General features: G+C 39.2%; 1 protein-coding gene across 1 annotated transcript in view; it reads right to left on the reverse strand.

The window, feature by feature from the left end:
* Positions 1 to 20,912, reverse strand: part of Nrt (Neurotactin) — a 164,263-nt gene that overhangs the window by 81,459 nt on the left and 61,892 nt on the right. Inside the window, exon 2 of the mRNA XM_065219543.1 lies at positions 18,082 to 18,107. The gene's annotated coding sequence lies outside the window, so the exon portion shown is untranslated. The remainder of the gene's footprint in view (positions 1 to 18,081; positions 18,108 to 20,912) is intronic.

The following is a 20,912-nucleotide window of genomic DNA, read 5'->3' on the forward strand; positions in this document are numbered from 1 at the left end:
CCAAATTGAGTATCTGAGAGTAGGTGGTTCGTCTCAACCCATTTGTCGAGGCGAAAAAGGATCATTTTCTCCAACAATTTTCGAATGCACGATAACATCGCGATGGGACGATACGAGTTATGATCTGACGCGGGTTTTCCAGGCTTTTTAATGGCTATAACTCTCACTCGCCTCCAATCATCTGGAACAATATTGAACTCCAGGAACTGACAAAACAAGTTCAACATGCGCCTCTTAGCGACGTCTGGGAGGTTCTTCAACAAGTCGAACTTGATCCTATCAGCCCCCGGAGCCGAATTGCGACACGAAAGGAGCGCGAGTGAGAGCTCCAGCATTGAAAAAGGCTGGCTGATCTCGTCTACCGAATTCGTCGTTTCGCGAGGAATCATCTGTGCCGGCACGGAATCAGGACATACTTTTCGCGCGAACTTGAGAATCCACCGATCCGAGTACTCCTCGCTCTCGTTGTTTGAAGACCGGTTACGCATCCTTCGCGCCGTGTTCCAAAGCGTATTCATCGACGTTTCGCGCGATAAACCGTCCACGAATTGCCGCCAGTATCCGCGTTTCTTGGCTTTGATGAGGCTCTTGAGTTCGTGTTCAAGAGTCGAGTACGCTTCGAAATACTCGGGTGTTCCGCGTTTCCGGAAAAGCTTAAACGCGTCGGACTTTTTACGATAAACCTCAGTGCATTGCTGGTCCCACCAAGGGGTAGGAGGTTTCCTACGAAAAGACGTTCCTGGAACCGGCCGAGTTTGAGCTCGAAGCGCGCTGTCCAAGATCAGATTGGAGAGGAAGTTATATTCCTCCAACGGTGGAAGCTCTTCTACCGACGACACGGCTTCATCTATCGCGGTCTTGAACGTTGTCCAATCGATATTACGGGTGAGGTCGTACGTGACGTTAACGGATTCCGACGGATTGAACCCACTGGCAATCGAAATTTTGATCGGCAAGTGATCGCTACCGTGGGGATCCTGGATCACATTCCACGTGCAATCCAACGATAATGAATTAGAGCAAAGTGTGAGGTCTAATCTACTTCCATTTGAGGATGGACCAGCCAGACGTGTTACTTCTCCATTGTTAAGAATTGTCATATTGAAGTTATCACAGAGGTCATATATCAAAGTAGAACGGTTGTCATCATACAGTTCCCCCCAGCCTGTACCGTGGGAATTAAAATCTCCCATAATCAACCGTGGAGTAGGAAGAACTGAACAGATATCTGAAAGTTGTTTTTGACTAATCGAAACTCGGGGAGGAATATACACAGAAGCAATACAAAGGCTCTTGCCTTTAACAAAAGCCTGACATGCGACAACTTCAATACCTGGAAATTGTGGAAGATTCACTCTATAGAAGGAATGGCACTTTTTGATCCCCAAAAGTACTCCTCCTCCACGCGAATCCTCACGATCCAGTCGAATAATGTTAAAATCATGAAAAGGAAGATCGATATCTGAAGAGAGCCAAGTTTCACACAGAGCAAATGCATCACAATCATTATTGTGAACCAAAAACTTAAACGATTCTATCTTAGGAATAAGACTTCGACAATTCCACTGTAGAACAGTGATCAAATCCCCGACCTCGTTTGGAAAATTATCCATCGAAGGAGATGATTGCTGCAAGGAGGGGCCACTTCAATGTCAACTGCTTCAAGAGGGTTTTCACAGTAGGAAGCATTGCCAGAACAATGCTTTTCAGAGGATCAGAAATATCGAGGTAATTGAGGATACTGTCCACAATGTTATCAAATGAGAACAACCCAGATGAAGAAGGGGCTTGTGTTCTGAAAATTGGGGCATCGGGGGTTTTGGATGTCCCCGGGAGAGGTGGAAAATCCTGGGTATAATCAGTTCTGCGGAATCCAGGAGGAGTAGAAGTCTCCTTTTTTCCACCACTCCTTGATTTGGGCAAGCTGATTTGGGGTTCTTGATCTGCAACTTTCCGCGAACGGATGCGTTTTCGTTTCCGGGCAGAACCTTCCGGAAAACTGAAAGAAACTCCCTCCTCAGCCAAGTCAGAGCCAGACTCGTCATCTGACAAAAGAGCGAAGGGATTTGTTTCGTTGGTCGATGGCTTGGCTGTCTTAAGCATTTCTGCAAAAGACCGCCTGGAACGTTCTTTAAGAGAGCGCTCTAGTTTTTCCCCGCGTTGTTTGTACACCGGACACGACGAGAGACCATGAGGAGGAGATCCTTTGCAGTACACGCATTTTGGTGCCGTGACTGTGCAGGCGCCATCCTCGTGCTTCTCCCCGCATTTGGAACAGCGTGCCTTGCTGCCACAGTGAGAGGCCGTATGTCCCAACTGTTTGCAGTTTTGGCAGATCATGACCCGAGGAACAAACAAGCGCACAGGTAGCCGAAGTTTTCCCAACTCGATGTACTGAGGAAGGGCTGAACCAGAAAAGGTCACGCGAAACGAGTCTGTGGGGGTAAAACTCTTTTTACCCTCGCTGACAGATACTGAGCCCAGTTTTTGGACATCCAGTATCTTCACCGGGGGTTCTTGAAACGGCCAACCGCCTGCTTCTCCAAGATCTCGGGGGTCAGACTCGCTTCGGTGACCACACCTTCGATCTCCACATCACGAGCTGGTATGTAAACCCTGTACTCAATCGTAAAGAGCTGGGAGGCAGCAATCTCGTTAGCCTGCTTCAGGTTAGAAACGACAACACGAAGTTTATTATGCCTAACCTTCGTGATTTCGGTCACGGCCGAGTATCGCTTCGTCAGATCAGTGGAAATTTGCATCAAGTTCAAAGGTTTGTTTTTGGGCTGAAAGTAGACAACCCATGGCCCAGTCGAGTCATCTGGATAGGCTCGCGATCGGGGGCTTTTCTGAGACGAACCATGAATGACAGGACGTTTTCGTCTTTTCTTGCCATCGAGTGGCAAACTGGTTTCATCTTCCGACAAAATGTCCATATCGTCTTCTGACGAGACGTCCATTTTGCCGTACTAGTGGGAGCGGTAAACGCTCTACCACTGAAACGATGCTTAAAACCACACAGACACAATAAACAGAAAAAAACTACAAACACAGAAACACAAAATTAAATTTAACTGATGGGCGAGAGAAAGAAACAGGAAAAAAAACTTATCTGCTATACTACTACCACCGAGTGATTACACAGCAGCAGCGGAGCGACGCGCAGCGTGGGTGACCTTCGATGCGCGTGTGCGGGCGATCTTTGTAGTGGTGTGCTTGTATTAGGCTCGGCACTCAGCTGGACACACGATGATGGATGACCGGTATAAATGCGGAGGCAGATGCTGACACTCGATGACGATGATCTGTGTATGCGGTATGCGTGATCACGCACCGATGGCAAAATGGTTGGCGAATTGGCAATCGCAAAAACAATTTTCCTTCCGATGATGCCGAAAACACACTTTCTTCTCAGAAAAAAACTCACTTTCAGATAATTGTTTAGCCGGGTACTATGTCAGTAATCACTAAGCGAGAAAAAACTGATAATTTAAACCAACCGAATACCGAGAAAACTTCCGAAATACCGGAGCGCGAAACAAGTCGACTGTACTTCTTGCTAGGTCGCAGTGGGATGATATACGATTTAATCTGTAATAACAAATTTATTTTGAAAAGTATTACGATGTAATCCGATTTAATTTGTGATACAGTACGATGGAAAAATGAGCCATCGCATATTGGTCGGAAATTTGCATTCTATACGATTTAACTTAAACATAATGCGAGGTATGCCATTCTTATATGCGGTTTTGACTAAAACTGTAGCAATTTACGATACTGTCTGTACATTATTATACGACTTCTGGTTGTCTGGGTTGGTATCCATGACATATACTTATATTTTTTTTCTTTTATAAACGTTTTGTTTGAATTTATTCCAACCCGATTACAATACTTTCACCTCAATAAGAAATCCCCTGAATATTTTCTAATCAGAATGCTCATTTGGCTCACATTTTGACAGTTCTCGCAGCTCTATTGGCTCAAAATGGCAGCTTCCGCGAATCTCTATATTTTATAGGATTACTAGTAGAACTGGCATCACTGACTTGTATCTGTTTTGTTTTCATTCACCACAGCTGACGTATTGACAGAACGAGGGAAAAGCAACTAGTGACAAAAATGCACGAACGAGGGATGCTCCTGTTGCAAATCAATGCTTGGAAAGGAGCATGATAGAGAATGCTGGTGTGTATGCAAAATACGCTTGACGACATTTTGAAGGTTTTTCTTCTAAGAGTTATGTCTATGTAAAGAGTGTCCACGATGAAATTGCCACACACAAAATTGATTCGCAAAATTCGAGTTTTCATCCGATTGCCATCAAATTTTCAGGGATTGAGAAATAACTATTAAACTTCATTTTACCATTTTACTCGTATTTTACTTACAGTCCATACGCAAATGCCCGCACCTTGGCCTTAACCCCGGCCATAAGATTCTGCACAACCTGTGAGTCAACCGTTTTTTTGCATGTAAACCCATACTTTCTTCAGTTCCTCGACTGTCTTCACTACCTTAGGTCGTTTAAGAAGGTGCTGCTTCATAATCGCCCAGTACTTCTCGATGGGGCGGAGCTCCGGAGTGTTGGGAGGGTTGAACATTTTCGGCACGAAATTGACCTTATTGTCCGCATACCACTTCAGCACGTCCTTGGAGTAGTGGCATGAGGCCAAATCCGGCCAGAAGATTGTTGGGACGTTGTGGGCCTTCAGGAGAGGAAGCAGCCGCTTCTGGAGGCACTCTTTTATGTACACCTGTCCGTTCATCGTGTCCTGGGTCACGAAAGGTGCACTCCGCTTCCCGCACGTGCAGATGGCTTGCCAAACCAGGAATTTCTTCGCAAATTTGGACATCTTCTGAGTGCGGACATGCTCCGGAACGCTGAACTTATCCTTGGCCGTGAAAACAGGTTGCCGGGGATCTGTTTGAAGTCGGCCTTCACATATGTTTCGTCGTCCATGATGCAGCATTCAACTTTCGTCAGCATGTTGAGGTACAACTTCCTGGCACGGGTTTTGGCGGACTTGTTCTGCTTCTCGTCGCGATTAGGGGCCTTTTGTACCTTGAACGTTCGAAGCCCAGCCTTAGTTTTGGCCTTCTGGACAAAACTTCGGCTTAGGTGCAGCTTCTTAGCCACATCCCTAACGGAGGCGTTCGGATTTCGGTTGAAGGCCCCAACTACGCGGTTGTGATTTTTGGTGTTGTACGGAATACTTTTTCCTTCACTTCTGGGCTTCCGATCGGTGTTCAACCGTTCCTCGAACCACTTAATCACTCGCGACACCGTGGAATTCGCGATTCCCAACGTTTTAGCGATGGAACGATGCGAGAGATCCTTGTTCTCGTGATGAATGCGCAAGATTTTATCACGCACGAGCTGTTCTTTCGACTCCATTTCCGCGAGTTTCACAGGACTTTAAAACTTGCAGGATGTAAATAATGCACTATGAACTCAATCCACCCAAATTTTCATTAAATTCTACCCAACGGTTAAAAAGTTAGAGCAATTTCATAGTGTGGCAATTTCATCGTGGACACCCTTTATCAAGAGTTGCTTATTAAAATAAAAAGCCAGTAACAATCGATTAAGTGGATGTGAAGGCAGTACAATTCCTTTTAAACCCAGTAATTAAGGTTTAATCATTTTCACATTGACATATTTGCCGGTTTTGAAATAATTTTGTATGCGGAAAATTGAATTTAGAATTATTTGGGACCACGAATTGATGATTATGATTATTGATGAGTCAAGATCTCGGGTTCGGGAGAATGATGGGATGGTTGAAATTGAATACTTTTCATAATATTGAACGAGATCGCTTAGTCGACTGATGATCGTGAATTAAGAAAAATGTTTGAAATTCTGGATTTTGATTTTTTTTCGTAAATTTTATCTTGTCAAACCTCCATAAAGGGCACCATTGCGGAGCATGAGATTTGATCAAATTATTCGCAGTTCTTCTTATCCAACGCCCCCGGCTGGGTGAGGGATAGAGGATGACACGCACACATTTTATCTTGAAAAACCGCCATGATTTCAGACTTGATATTACCGGTTCAGGCATGGATAAAGGTTTGGAAATTTCTTAGAATGATCTTACTTGAATGATTCTGAACTTTGAAATAAGACAATCGGAATTTGAAACCGATTTTTTTTCTAGATCTTGGAAATGTAGGAAATTGAATGATAAACATGAATACTAAACTGATGCAACGTTTGAAATTTTCTCTCCATAATAGTCAAATGGTTCCAAATTGGGTCCTGACTAGCCTTCCAAAATTTAAACTCATTTAGTAAGAAACTGACGTGGCACAAACCTTTTGAAGTTTATATGGAAATTTCAATGGGAAAAGTAATTTTGATGTTCATATCTATTTAACAATGATAGCAATGCTTGAAGAAAATTTTCTCAGCTACACCTTTGTTCAAGGTTAATGATTCAAGTCACTGATGTCTTATGATTATGCTCAATCAACTGTTCAGCAGGCAACATTGGTGTTTCTGGCGCGTAGAATAGAGCACAACAATCATAATTTCCATATAAACTTCCGTTTCTCATCAAATGAGTTCAAATTTTGGAAGGCTAATCAGGACCCGATCTGAAACCGCTTGAGCACTGTGGAGTGAAAATTTCAAATTTTGAATCCATCTAATGAAACCTACTCTACAATTGTTATGGATTTTAGTTTCTTAGTTAGTTAGTTAGTTAGTTATCTTTATTAAGGAGACTTTCAGCTGGTTCGTCTCCGGTTTTAGTTTCTTATTTCTTTTTGAGTTTTTCAATTTTACATAGGGGAAATGTCTCTAATGTTGGTCTATGGATCTAAGATTGGGCCCATCGCTAAAAATCTGCTATTTATCAATTCTATCTAGATTAACGCGTCATTGGGACGGTACTAATGGATATTTTTGGTCGCTTTTGAAAATTTAGTCGATTGTTGAATTTATGTATGGGTTCAAATTAGAGGCATTTAGGCCGCCATTACACCCATTTCCCCTATTTGCTAAAGTTTTAAGACTCGATATGGGAATTATTTTAAAAATCTGAAAAATGATTGGTGCATACCATCCTGAATGTGTTCCACATTTCCCAAAAAAAAAACAACATACAATTAAAACTCTTCCTTTGTAAATTTTTTTTGCACTGCACATTTACGTCTTCCCATGTTGCACAACGCCAATAATTGCACTCTCACTCTCGTCACCGCCTCCTCCTCGCTGTGATGTAAATTGACTTGGACATGGATGCTTGATGTTGTTAGTACATGCAAACTTGCAATAAATGAGATTTTTACAACGGCTTCTGACGATACCGGAGCGGTGCCGGCAGTTCGCTCCGACCGATAAACTACATCGATTACGACCGGTGCCGATCCATGCATGCATGCATGCATCCATTGAGGGGGTGTAGAATCACACATTTCATCCGTATCTTGCCGATCTATGGTCTTCACTCTAGCACCAACAAAGCAATTCTCCAGTTCGCTTTACTAGTATATAGGTATATAGGTACCTCCCGGAGCCCGAGCGCGTAATTATTCTGACGGGACCGGAAAAAGGTGGAAAACTAATGGCCAAGTTCAATGTGGAAAAAGCCAAATGGTTGGTTCAGTCGTCTGGTGCAAGCGAGTTGTAGGCCTACATGCGACCGGCAGACGCGCGACGATCGAACTCGGGGTCGTGGGAGGCAAATTTGCGAACGTATAGCCATCAGCAGCGAGACGTGTTTGACATAGAACTTGAATTAGTTCGGTCGCGTTGCGATGGTGAAACGGATGGGGCGGTAGGTGTTTGGGTGCGGCTTGTGGGTGGTGGATATTGCTTGTGTTGGCAGTGATTTTTCTTGTTGACATCCAGTCTGAGCACGTTTGCTTTCGACGTTCCAGTCGTTGTTGATTGTGAGGTGCTCGGGAGCGGAAGCAAAATGGGTGGTTCGTTTTTATCGGCATGGCAAATTATCGTCGGCGATGACGGTAAACAAATGCTGGTTGCGAGGGAATTATTTTCGATTAGACAGGTTTGATCGACAGGTGATGTGGAAATTCGTGCTGGATTAATTTGTGGGAGTTTGTAAGGCAGCGAATGGAATTTGATCATTAGGGTGTGCCTGTGGGAAAAATATGCTTTGAAACAAATTCAGCGATATAAGTCTGAGAAGAATTTCAATATCTTGGCTTAAAAGAGAAATATTTAGGATGCCGGACTTTAATTTATTTAAGAGCCTGTGTCGTAACAGTGTCTATGACTTTAAGTTTTTGAGCTTTGATAAATATTGACGATCTTGGACGAAGACAAACTTACTAAACTCTGGAGCTTTGACGATCTGTCGAAATCTCAGACTCCGTTTTTTTTTTAGATATCTTGAACAGGTTACTCCATGAGTAAGCAGCTCTGAAAACCTATATGTTATTTTTTTTATCAAAACTAACTAGGCGCAGATATATCGATCTAGGATGAACCAAACACTTAAGGGAATATCCAAAATATTCAGAGAAGATACGAGACCTACAGGAAAGTTCAGAACTATGGGGAAGTTTAAATATATTTAAGGGTTAGTTGTGAGAACATCAAGGCATTTCCTTGAACTTCAAGAAAATTTCGTGAACTTGATGATGATAGAGAACTACATGACAGTTCTATTCACTTCAAGAGCATTTCTGGGACTTTGAAAGAACTTCGAAAAACTTCTGATAAGTTTAAAGATCTTTCACCAATTTTTTCTAAAGCATATTTTAAGCCCTTAATGAATCATCTAAAAAAAATAATCATGTAGATTGTCCAAATTCTCGAGAGGTTCAGGCTATTTGATCTACTGGATTAACCAAGGTCTGTACGACGTACTCATTGACGATACCTGTTCAAATGTGTTCATTGAGTTTGTTTGCATCACTTATAATCTATGTTGAAGTATAGTATAAGATGCTCAAGGTTTTCCAAGTTATCCTGGAGTTCAGATAAAATGATCTACCAAATCAACCATGGCTCATACTAGGCGCTTAGTAACGAATCATCTCCAAACAGGTTCATATAGATTATGCACATCATTTATGTTTCAATTCCATGTGTATAATTGTCCAAGAGCTCAGGAATCGAAACGGCACCACATTTATTATAGTCACTTTAACACGCTTGAGTCATTCGATACTTGTCCAGGATGGTGAAAGGTTAACCCTCAACTCTTGGATAACTTGGAGAACCTTGAGCATCTCATGTACATCAAAACAGATTATAAGCGATGCAAAGACTCTATGAACTTGTTTGGACATATGTCCACCGACAAACCGACATGAATGACCATAGCAAAAACAATAAAATTTATGACCAAAGCACACTGCTGAAATCTGGCTCCGTGTTCACAGGAAATGTTTAGCTAAGCCATGCAAAAGTTATGAATTGGTTCGTGTCTGATCACTGCACATTTGTCTGTGATGTGTCGTCACTGAGGGCTTCGTGAAGGATATTGGTGATCTAGTACATCAAATAGTAGGTCAAAATGGGAATCTAGAACACCTTATGTACATGGAATTGAAATGGTGTGCTTAATCTCTATGAACCTATTTGGAGTTGTTTCGTTACTAAGAGCAATGTATCAGACTTCGTTGATCTGGTAGATCATTTCATCGGAACTCCAAGATAATTTGGAGTTCCATGAGAATTTTATATGTTTTTTAATCTTTATTTTAGAGATTTTTAGCCGAAGGCTAGTTCATCTCTTATGTTATATGGTTTATAAATGATGCACATAAACTCTATGATCATGTTTGGGTACGTGAGGATATCGCACAGGCCTTGGTTAAACCAGTAGATCAAATAGACTGAACTACTTGTCAATTTGGAGAACCTAGAACATCTGATGCACATGGAATTGTAACATAACTTATGTGCATAATCTATATGAACCTACAAGACACCTACAACCTACAAGACACTGAAGAAGTCTGCACATTGTAGACGAAATACGCGTATCTGTCACGGATAAGCAAATAAAGTAGTGGAATTAAATTGGCAATACTAATACTTCTCTCTCTCATTATACAGGTATTCCACTAAGACGCCCAAATTCATCAGGATTCTATATGAACCTGTTTGGAGTTGTTTTGAAACTCATCTGGTAGATAATTTTAACTGAACTCCAGAATAATTTGGAGAAACTTGAGCATCTTATAAACATCAACATTGATTATAAGATCCGCAAAAACGCTATGAACATGTTTGGGCAAGTGTCACCACTGAGGGAATCATGCAGACCTTGGTTGATCCAGTAAATCAAATAGTATGAACTTAAGGACAATGTGGAATACCTAGGACATCTTATATACATAAAATTGAAACCTAAATGATGTGCATAATGAACCTGTTTCAAATTGTTTCGCTACTAATGGTCTTGTATCAGTCATGGTTGATCTGTTAGATCATTTGATCTGAACTCCATGGTAATTTGAAGATCTTTGAGCATGCATACCTATAAATACATTATATGTGATGCGCAAAAACAATATGAACATGTTTGAGTAGGTGTTTGTACTGAGGACATTGTGTAGGCCTTGTGGTTGATTCAATAGTTCAAATACGTTGAACTCCTGGACAATTTGGTGAACCTAGAAAATCGTATGTACATGAAATTGAAACGTAAAAGATGTGCATAATCTGCATGAACCTGTTTGGAGTTGTTTCAAAACTAAGGGCATTGTATGAGTCATTGTTCATCTGGTAGATCATTTGACCTGCACTTCCGGATAATTTGGAAAACCTTGAGCATCTTGTATACATCAAAATATATTGTAAGTGATGCACAAAAACTCAATGAACATTTTTGGGCAGGTGTCGTCACTGAGGAAATCGCACAATATTTATAAAACAGCAAAAAAAGGTTATCTTCCATTTAATTCCACTTAATTAATTTTGGTATCCATGACAGATACGTATTTCGACTACAATGTGCAGTCTTCATCAGTGTCATTCCCACTAAAGAACTTATCAAAATCTAACCCCCTTAAGTACTCATCCCCTAGGTATAAAAGTCAAGATCACAGGTATATAAATGAAACTACAATGTGTTGAATCGGAACCTACCTAACTAATTAAAACCAAAGATTTAAGTAAGGTAAAGGAGAAAAATCTATTCAACTCTCTAATAAGGAAAATCCCAAAGGCTTGGTAGCCATCATAATGAAGTAATGAAAATGGGTTGTTAGCGGAATGCTTTAATAAAACAGCAAAAAAAGGTTATCTTCCATTTAATTCCACTTAATTAATTTTGGTATCCATGACAGATACGTATTTCGACTACAATGTGCAGTCTTCATCAGTGTCATTCCCACTAAAGAACTTATCAAAATCTAACCCCCTTAAGTACTCATCCCCTAGGTATAAAAGTCAAGATCACAGGTATATAAATGAAACTACAATGTGTTGAATCGGAACCTACCTAACTAATTAAAACCAAAGATTTAAGTAAGGTAAAGGAGAAAAATCTATTCAACTCTCTAATAAGGAAAATCCCAAAGGCTTGGTAGCCTTTTAGTAGTAATTAAGTGGAATTAAATGGAAGATAACCTTTTTTTGCTGTTTTATTAAAGCATTCCGCTAACAACCCATTTTCATTACTTCATTATGATGGCTACCAAGCCTTTGGGATTTTCCTTATTAGAGAGTTGAATAGATTTTTCTCCTTTACCTTACTTAAATCTTTGGTTTTAATTAGTTAGGTAGGTTCCGATTCAACACATTGAACTGTTCCATTAAATCCAGAAAAAGTCCCTGGACTTTATATATAAGATCCCAAAACATCAATTAAGAGAAGTTTCGTGAACTTTAGGGCTATTCTGAGAATTTCAAAGCAGGCCATGAATATCAGGAAAATTTCGGGAACTTGAGGGAAGTTCTGGGAGCTAAAGATAGATTTTGAGAATTCGGGGACGGGTTTGGCAGCATTTATGTCTCTCACGCTAAAGGTCACGAGTTCAAAGTTCATATCCAAACAAGTCATGAATGACCTAAAATGTGTTAAGATGACTACAGTGCCTTCTCGTTTTTGACACAAAAACGCGTCTTTTTGACTTTCACGAAAATTTACCTAACGCTTTATTCCTTCTGTGATATAACTAGATCACTCTTTAAGAGATAGAGATGCTTTGTATATAATGGACAACTGTACTGAAAGCACTATCACAAATTTGGGGAAATTAATAGATTTTGGGCCATGTTGCCAAAAATGGGAATGCACTGTACAACCCACAAAAATATATAGAAAATTTGAAGGCAGCTCCATTAAATTTAAATAGCTAGATGTTTTAAGAAGTTTCAAAGACTGAAGATATTTCAAAGAAAAACAGAGAAGATAATAGTACTTACATAAGAAAATTTTCGGAAAATACGTAGAAGCTCCACTAAATTCAAGGAAGTGCAGACAACTTCGGGAAGTTAAGAGATCTTCAGGGCAGTCTGTTTAATTTCAGGATAATTCCAAAAACATTTTCCGAATAATCAAAACTTCAGGGAAGTTCCAAGAACTTCAGGAAAGCTTCGAGAACTTCAGGGTGGTCCAGGAATAAAAGGATATACCGAGAATTTCGGGGAAGTTTAATGAACAGGCTGCGGGATAATTAGGTAATATTTGAGAACTTCCATAAAGTTTTGGGCACTTCAGGGAAGCATCCAGAGTTTCAAGGCAGTTCCATCAGCTTCAAGGAAACTGCAGATACTTTTTCGAAGTTCTTAGAACTTTAGGGAAGTCAAGGAAACTTCGGATAAGTCCAACGGTCTCGAGAAAAACAGTGGAAAAAACTTCAGGTGAAGAACTTCATGAGAATTAAGAACATCAAAGATGATCATAGAACCTCAGTAAAGTTCAATTAACTCAACTAGCAACTCAAAGACAAAGTTTTAAGATCTGCTTAGAAGTCCAGAAAACTTCAGATAAGTTTTGAAATTTTCAGATGCTTTCATTATTATCAGGGATGTTCCGAGATCATGAATGATGATCAGAGATCTTTATAGCAGTACCATTTATTAACAACAGGCAGGGTTGCTTCCACTCACTTGCTATAAAAAATTGTTTTTTGGAATTATGAAATCATTAGATGTTATAATGATATTTTGTACTTGTAATTCGCAGGAAGAGCTATTTTATGACTCGAGAGCGTTCACTCAGAGTGAGCGCTCACGAATCATCCAATCGCAGATTGTGATGCTCTGAAAGCAATTATGACAAACTTTGCTTTCAATAAGTTTCAAGGATTTATGGAAAGTTCCAAGAATCTCAGGAATGTTACAAAAATTTCAGGAATGTTGCGGGGTCTTGAGGGAATTTCCATGAATATCAGGAAAATTTGAGGAACGTTGAGTTCCGAGCGCTTCTTGAAAGTTTAGGGATTATTATCATGGGAGAACGAAACTTTCTGGTAAGTGCAAGGAAGTTCATGGAACTTTAGAGATTTTAAGGAATGTTCTATGTCTTTATGCAAAATGTAGATCAAATGATTTGAGGGCAGATCAACTCACTTCAGGAAAATTGCTGTTTCTTTTAAAAAGTTCTAAGAAATTCAGGAAACTCTTGAGAACTTAACTGAATTTCAGAGATCTTTAGGCCCAAACTTCAGAGATGCACCGGAAACATATTAAAAGTCTATAGACTTCTAAAGATCTTGAAGAATTAGTAATTTTGTTCCGGTTTCAGGGGTTGAGATCTTCATCAGGGCTAGTTTTAGATTTTAATTATTTTTTTTCACTGAACGAAAGGCTGCTCAACTTTAAATCCCATGAAGAAGGTCAAGTCTAAATAATGACACGTCGGACGTAAAACGTAGTAGCGTTTTGATCCACCGTTAAACTAAAAAACCAATACCCAAAAATTTTGCTTTTCTATGTTTCGCTGATAAGTTCAACCCATATTCTAGTTTTGTGTGTACTACCACAAAGGGGAACACCTGTTGAGATCTCTAAAAATGGGTATTGTTTTGTTTTATTTTGTTTTTGAACATTAGAATAAATGCAATCAGAGTTGCTACCTATCACAATCACGATCGTCAAACAGCTGATGGTAGTAACGCTTGGTACATTCCTATCAATGTGCTTGTCAAAGCACTCTCCATGACCATCCATCAAGTTGACGAAAGAAGTAAAAAGCAACTGGTGAATGTCGTCTTCTGTTGTGATCCAGCACCGATCTGGTCATTCCCGACAATCACGACACTCATTTGTGCTCGTTTTGAAGCAGTTGCTGCTTTGCTTGCTTATGTGAGTGTGTTGGTGAGTGAGCCCAACAGCTTCCGTTTAATGTTGCCAGCTTTGTTTGTAACTCACACAAGTCACGCGTGCAGAGTCGAACTTGGAATGCGTAGGCATTGTTTTCATTTTCTTCTGTCATTTCCCTTTTTCTCATCATCGTACTGCAGAAGTCTTCACCATTTTTTCGTTGTGCTTCACATCATCAGCAGCGAGTATTACGTTTTGCCTGTGATCAGCGACCATTACTGGTGATTGTTGTTTGCCATGGCTCTGCCCTCACTGCTTGACAAAACGTTCTGTCAGCGATAGTCGGTTGATGCGTTGACGAGTGTCGAGTGAGTGTCATGATATTTTGCACCTCTGAGCAATCACTTTGGCTTTTCAATATGTTATGAAGTAACATTTCAGCTTTATTTTTGAAAATTTTCAGTCCGAAATATTAGGCAGCCCTGCAACCAGACAGATGCAGACCAGAGACGATATTGAATAAGAGACGTGCGAAGACTGAAACCAAAAGTTCCAATCGAACCGTCAAACGCGGTTCCAATCGAGCAATGTAAATAAACACGAGCGCTTCACGAAGAAAAGCTTGGGAAGTATTAAGATTGGGGTTTAATTTAATTGTTGAGGTTGGTTGTTTTTATTAAGGAGATTTTCAGCCAGACGCTGGTTAACTGTTGAGATTTAAATGAAGTTTGCGTATGAAAAGTGAAATTGGATAGGGAATATTATTTTTATTCAACAGCTGTATTCTCGTTATGTTTTCACGAAATATTTGCTCCAGCACAACGAAATACATCTACACAAACTCTGTAACAAAGATCAAGGCGTTTCCGGTGTAATTTTTCAAGATAGTGAAATTTGTGAAAGACTTAAAAAGAGATTTAGCTTATACATGATAGGAAGCAACAATTGCAGATTGAATAATTTTTTGCAACGCTCTGTGGAATATACCCTCCAATGTGGTATATTTGGTTTCTCTCAGAGTTGTCAAAAATTGAGTCTTCAAATACTTCCATTGAATAGCGATACTACCGATACGGTTTAAAAAGTATTCATTTTAACACAAAACTGCGGGTTGCCAAATCTTGCAGAAACAGAAATTAGTTGGCTGTGCAACCAGATTTACTTTTATTCTCTCCGCGAGTCCCTTATATAACATCGTCTCTGATGCAGGCGATGTTTCTATCGCTTGCAGGACAGCGTTGTCAGCAGTGCACCAACAGAGAAAAGAAATGATTAGTGTTTTGAGTTCTTCATTGAAATTTCTAAAATCTAACATAGAATTTTTTTCGAAAATTGCAAAATTACCAAAATGGTGACGTCAAATGCGCGTAAAAAATCTAAACGTTGGAAAATCCGAAAAATCCAATGTTAGATTTTAGATAATTCATTTCTAAATCGTGGACAAAAGAATCAGCCAAATTAATCGACTCGAAAATAGATCGAGTTCTTCGAGATCCCTGTCTCGCAAGGTGAAAAAAGTGGGTTCGAGAAAAGGACTGCCAACAGCACAAAAATAATATTTTGGGCAAAAATTTTACGAAAATACAGCCGAAATTTTGCTTAATAACATACTGAAAAACTGAAGTGATTGCATTTATTCTTAAAAAAACTCTTTTTTTTATAGATCTTACCAGGTGTCCGCCGTTGAGTTGGGTTTGAGCTCTAAATTTATCATGACAGAATTAATCATGAAGAGAGACTTCTAAGAGAGTTTTTTGAGATATGGAACTTTTTTTCAAAGCAGATGATGATGATGATGATGACAACCTACAATGGTTGAGCTGATGTAACTTTTGCTCCTCAATTCTCGTACACGGTAAGAAAAAAAGTACCCAACGGAAAGTTCACTTTTAACTACTTTTGACTAGTTTGTCTCCTTTTCTCCTTCAAATGTTGTCAAAAACGGAGGAGCAAAACCACCCAACAGGGGTAGTAAAGTGTGGGAACCCAACGTTCATATTTACCTACTGGTGGGTACAACTAACTTACTTTTGGTTAAAAATCCAGTGGAAAATTCCATACGAATTGCACACAAGTAAATGAAATTTACTTTGACCCGCTTTACCTACTTTTGGGTTCCTGCACCATAGTGCCGAGATGAGTGAAAAGAACTTAATTTTGAGTACTTTTTTCTAACCGTGTACACAATTTTGACGTTCAATATAAATATTATTAGTCGCAGGAACCTCTCACCACAGCGATAGCATCGGATCACTTTGTAGTTTCTATACATCCTATCGAACTTGTATGCAACATTGTGGTGAGACTTGGTAAGCAAGCTTTGTTCCGTGAATAGCTCGCGAGATATCGCTAGTGTGTTCCGTGACGATATGTTTAAGGAAAAAATATTTAAAGAGTTACTTTTGTAAAGGCTGGTCCACTTAGAATCTGGATACTTTCTTTATTCTACAACAGTGCCTCTAGTTGTCGGATTTGGAATGTTTTAACAGCGATTTGTTTTGAAAGTAAACGTGTTTCAGTGGTGAAAGTTTAGTCTCGATACGTGCAGATCATATAAGTTGTACTAGTTGGAATACGAGAAAAGAAAATTGATCCGGCACACCCACGTCGAAAACCCTTTCGAAATTTCGCGAAAAAGTTGAAAAATGCCGTTTCTACCGTAGGAGATGTTCTCAAGCGGTTCCGTGATCGTAAGAGTGAGGCCGGAAGGTTCAAAGCAAACGTCGGGCTAGAACTTTGGGTCGGCAGTTGAACTGAAAGGTGTTGAGATCGATAAAGAGAAACCCAGGAATCTCGGATCGGGATGTCGCAAAAAAAAAAAAAAATACGACGCCGGCCGTAGTACCGTCCGGAGCATGCTTGGCATACACACTTTTGCTCACGAACTGCTCATTTGCTAATAACTTTGCACAGAGGTGGTGAAACATAGTTCTGTTTGAAGCAGTCGATAGAAGAGAGTTTAAGCTTTTCATAAATATGAAATATGTAAAAAAAGGAGATTTTAATTTTAGTAATAAACTGTCTTGATTTTGCGTTACAAAAATTAATTGAGAAATGCTCGCTGCACATCTCGGACTTTAAGTGTAAAAATTCATTGGTGTTGATTTAAATTATAAGATTTACCTAATCTTTGCATGTTTACAGCAAACTATGATCTTAATCTATCAATTACCTTGAAGGAAACTAAATTTCAACAACTGAGTTAAAAGTTATTAACAAATGAGTAGTTGGTGTGTACAACTGTGCATGCCAAGCATGGTCCGGAAGATCCATCTGCGAGCAGGTTACCGTTCATTCCGTGCCTTCAAACAACCAAACAGAACAACAGAGCAGGATCTAGTGCCAGAACACGAATTCGCGAAGCTGTACGACCGGGTTCTGACGAAGTACAGAGGATGCCTTCTCATGAAAGACGAAACCTATGTAAAAATGAATTTTAGGCAGGTTCCCATACAAAAGTTTTATTTGGCCACAGCACGGGGTGATGTCCCCAGCAAATTCGAGTTTATTTCGCCGAAAAATTCTGGAAACTGATGATATGGCAAGGAATTTGCAGCTGTGAACTCAAAACCAGTGTGCGGCAGCTGATGTCGGGAATTCCAAAGAAAGTCCGTGAGTTCATCCGAACACCGTCGGAGTAATTTTGCAATTATTTTTTATGAATTACAATGAAATCCATTGATTTTGAATAAATTACATTTTTCTTACGTCAAATCAATCCCGGGAAACACCTGGTTTTATGCGTCCGGATTCTAAGTGGATCAGACTTCATGTCTGTGATTTATCTTTAAGATAATTGAGTAAAAAAAACACAAATTCCTCTTATTTTGAAATTTGGGGTGTCCTTTTTAGGAAGTTATCAAAAAAGCAATACTTACAGTTATTCAAGGCAACGTCCGGAAATCTGAAATGATAATAATACACAAAATCGATTAGGTAACCCAAGTAACATTTTAAGTTTTATGAAATACTACAAAGCAACTATGAAACAACATTCATAAAACCCTGGTCAAGGCTATTTTGTCATTAATGCATCCACCAAAACCTCATTAAGACTAGAATATGTCTAGTTGGCCCACCCTGGAGAAGGTTCTGAAGGGTGTATTATCGAAGCTCTTCAAGATTGATTTACTGCAAAAGGTTGTATGACGAACGCATTGAGAACCATTTGAAAGCTACAATAAAGCTATTTAGCAACAATAAAAACCCTTTCCGAGCCATTTCCCCTAGCCGCATGCTGAATCCACTAGGAAAGAATCAATCAAGATAGAAAAGGATTTATGAATCCGATCTTATCAAAATAATTAAAATACTGATGGTATAAAAATCTTGTTGAATATCCAAATTTATTAAAATGGTTCTCATTAAGTGCCATATCAAATTTTATGTGAAATGTACGTGAAAACATCGAAAAAATTAAGCCCACCCTCGTAAAACGTCGATTTGACTAATTATTTAACATTGAAAAAAAAAAATTATATTCTTCAGATCGAGCTTGGTCGAGATTTTTTTTTTATTATTTTCGCATTTAAATGTTTGCTCATTGCTAAATTATAGTTATATCTAAGGAAATATTGATTGAAAATCGAAGATTGTAAAAAACAAACCAACTAATTGTAACATGGCGGTGGCATAAAAGTTGATTTTCATGGGTCATTTGTGAAAAAGTTGTTTTGATTTCAAGAATTCCTTAACAAATTAATAAGGTTTTAAAATGGCTTTTATGAAGAAAACTTGCAGGCTGAATTGTATTTATCTAAAGCCATTTTGCTTGATCCTAACCCATTCCGATTTATGGCAGCATTTATGGAGGCAAAGTTGCCTGCAAAAAGTAAAACGTCAAAGTTTGTTTATCTTTCGATAGTTGCGCTGTGAGATCCAGGATTCTTCCAGGCGCTTTTCTCCCGATGGATTGGGAGCAGTTACTCAGATAGTTTGCGATACTATTTTACAACATTTTGCATTTCGAACAGCTGGAAGCGCAATCGTTCCCGAAAAAGATCCCCTTCTTCCGGATGGTTACAGAAGTGCACCATCCAATGATGCAGAGATGTACGGTTGAATGAAATTTTCGAAGAGTCTTTCGCCGAATAAAATCACTGCTTTGGATCGGAAACCAGCTAATCTCCGCTAACTAACAGTATCAGTGGTTTGCTGTCGGTTGTTATTTTGATTGTCATTGCAAGATCTGGAGAAGGCTGGTATGTTTTTAAACTTTAGACAATGTTTTATGAGTTCGAGGGCCCCGCTCACTTTACTCTTCTCCGACAGATGGTCAGTCGTTGGTGGTGTGCTGGTTCTTCTAAAGTAGTAAATTTATCAGAAATTGACTTGATTTTTTCATCCTACTTCGTCTATCTTTCGAGATTTCCTTGTCATAAATTTGGCATTTGTTATCTATGAGGAACCATCTTTTAAGTTCAATTTGTAAACAAAGTAATTGGGGAGTTATTAATGCACTTTAAAAAGGCTAAAAAGCAACAATAAATGCTTTTTTTCTCTAATGCAAAACCTAATTGTTTTATGGTTGCTTTTATGATGATAGAACACGTTTATAAAATATTTTATGGTGACATTAATAAACAATTGCTAATGACGTTTATGCTTGAATTACAGAACCGTTTTAAGGAGGGATTGATAACTGTTTTAAATTTATTTTTAAAACAAGACAGTTTTTGACTTTCTTGCCAGACTATAAAAGGTTTTTAAAACAGCAAAAAGCTGAATTACTAAGCAGGAATGTTTTACACTTTAAAATACTATATTTAAACTAAATGGATTGTTCATTGCCGTTATAAAACCATCATAAATCAGAAAGGATGCTAAATGGTTGCTGAATCGTTACTTGGGAAGTTTCATGGGGTTTCAGGCAACTTCGTTAATCTTAAAAGTGTCTGAAATTTTACGAAAACTTTCTCAACAGATGTGCATCAGAAATGCGATCCATTTGTGAATCGAATAGAATCATATGAAAACATCTCGCGACTCTCTTTTTTATGTGAACATCCAGTGTGGAATAAATGTTGGTTGCTGAAAGTACCCACGGCTGGACAAATCGCCCTATAGTCTTAAAGTAATTAAAACTTTTCATCTACTTAAGCTTACTCGTCATACTGCAATCAACGATACCATTTTCGCATATAAACAATGCCACCAAAGCATATACACTGAAGTCTTTTTTTACACGGTTTTTTTTTACGCGGTTTTTTTTTACACGGTTTTTTTTACGACGATTTTCGAAACAACGCGGTTTTTTTTTACGCGGTTTTTTGAAATAACGCGGTTTTTTTTTACACGGTTTTTTGAAATAACGCGGTTAAAGAGCCAAAACATTCTAAGTGTTTTCTGAGGAATGGACTTAGCCAAAAAAACAAACTTGGAAGTGTACATCCAGTGGATTCACCGGACAACATGAGTACATACATATTTTCGGAACGGGAACGACGTGTAGAGGCCGGAAATCGATGATTCATGCCATTTTGGAATCCAAGATGGCGGCTTCCGGTTTTGTGAAAAACTGTCAAGTAGCCAACAATATGGATATTTTTGGAACGGGAACGACGCGTAGAGGCCGGAAATCGATGATTCATGCCATTTTGGAATCCAAGATGGCGGCTTCCGGTTTTGTGAAAAACTGTCAAATAGCCAACAATATGGATATTTTTGGAACGGGAACGACGCGTAGAGGCCGGAAATCGATCATTCATGC

Source organism: Ochlerotatus camptorhynchus, unplaced genomic scaffold (genome assembly GCF_037179485.1).
Source record: "Ochlerotatus camptorhynchus isolate MF236.1 unplaced genomic scaffold, CSIRO-AGI_Acam_v1.1 ptg000105l, whole genome shotgun sequence".
NCBI lineage: Eukaryota > Metazoa > Arthropoda > Insecta > Diptera > Culicidae > Ochlerotatus > Ochlerotatus camptorhynchus.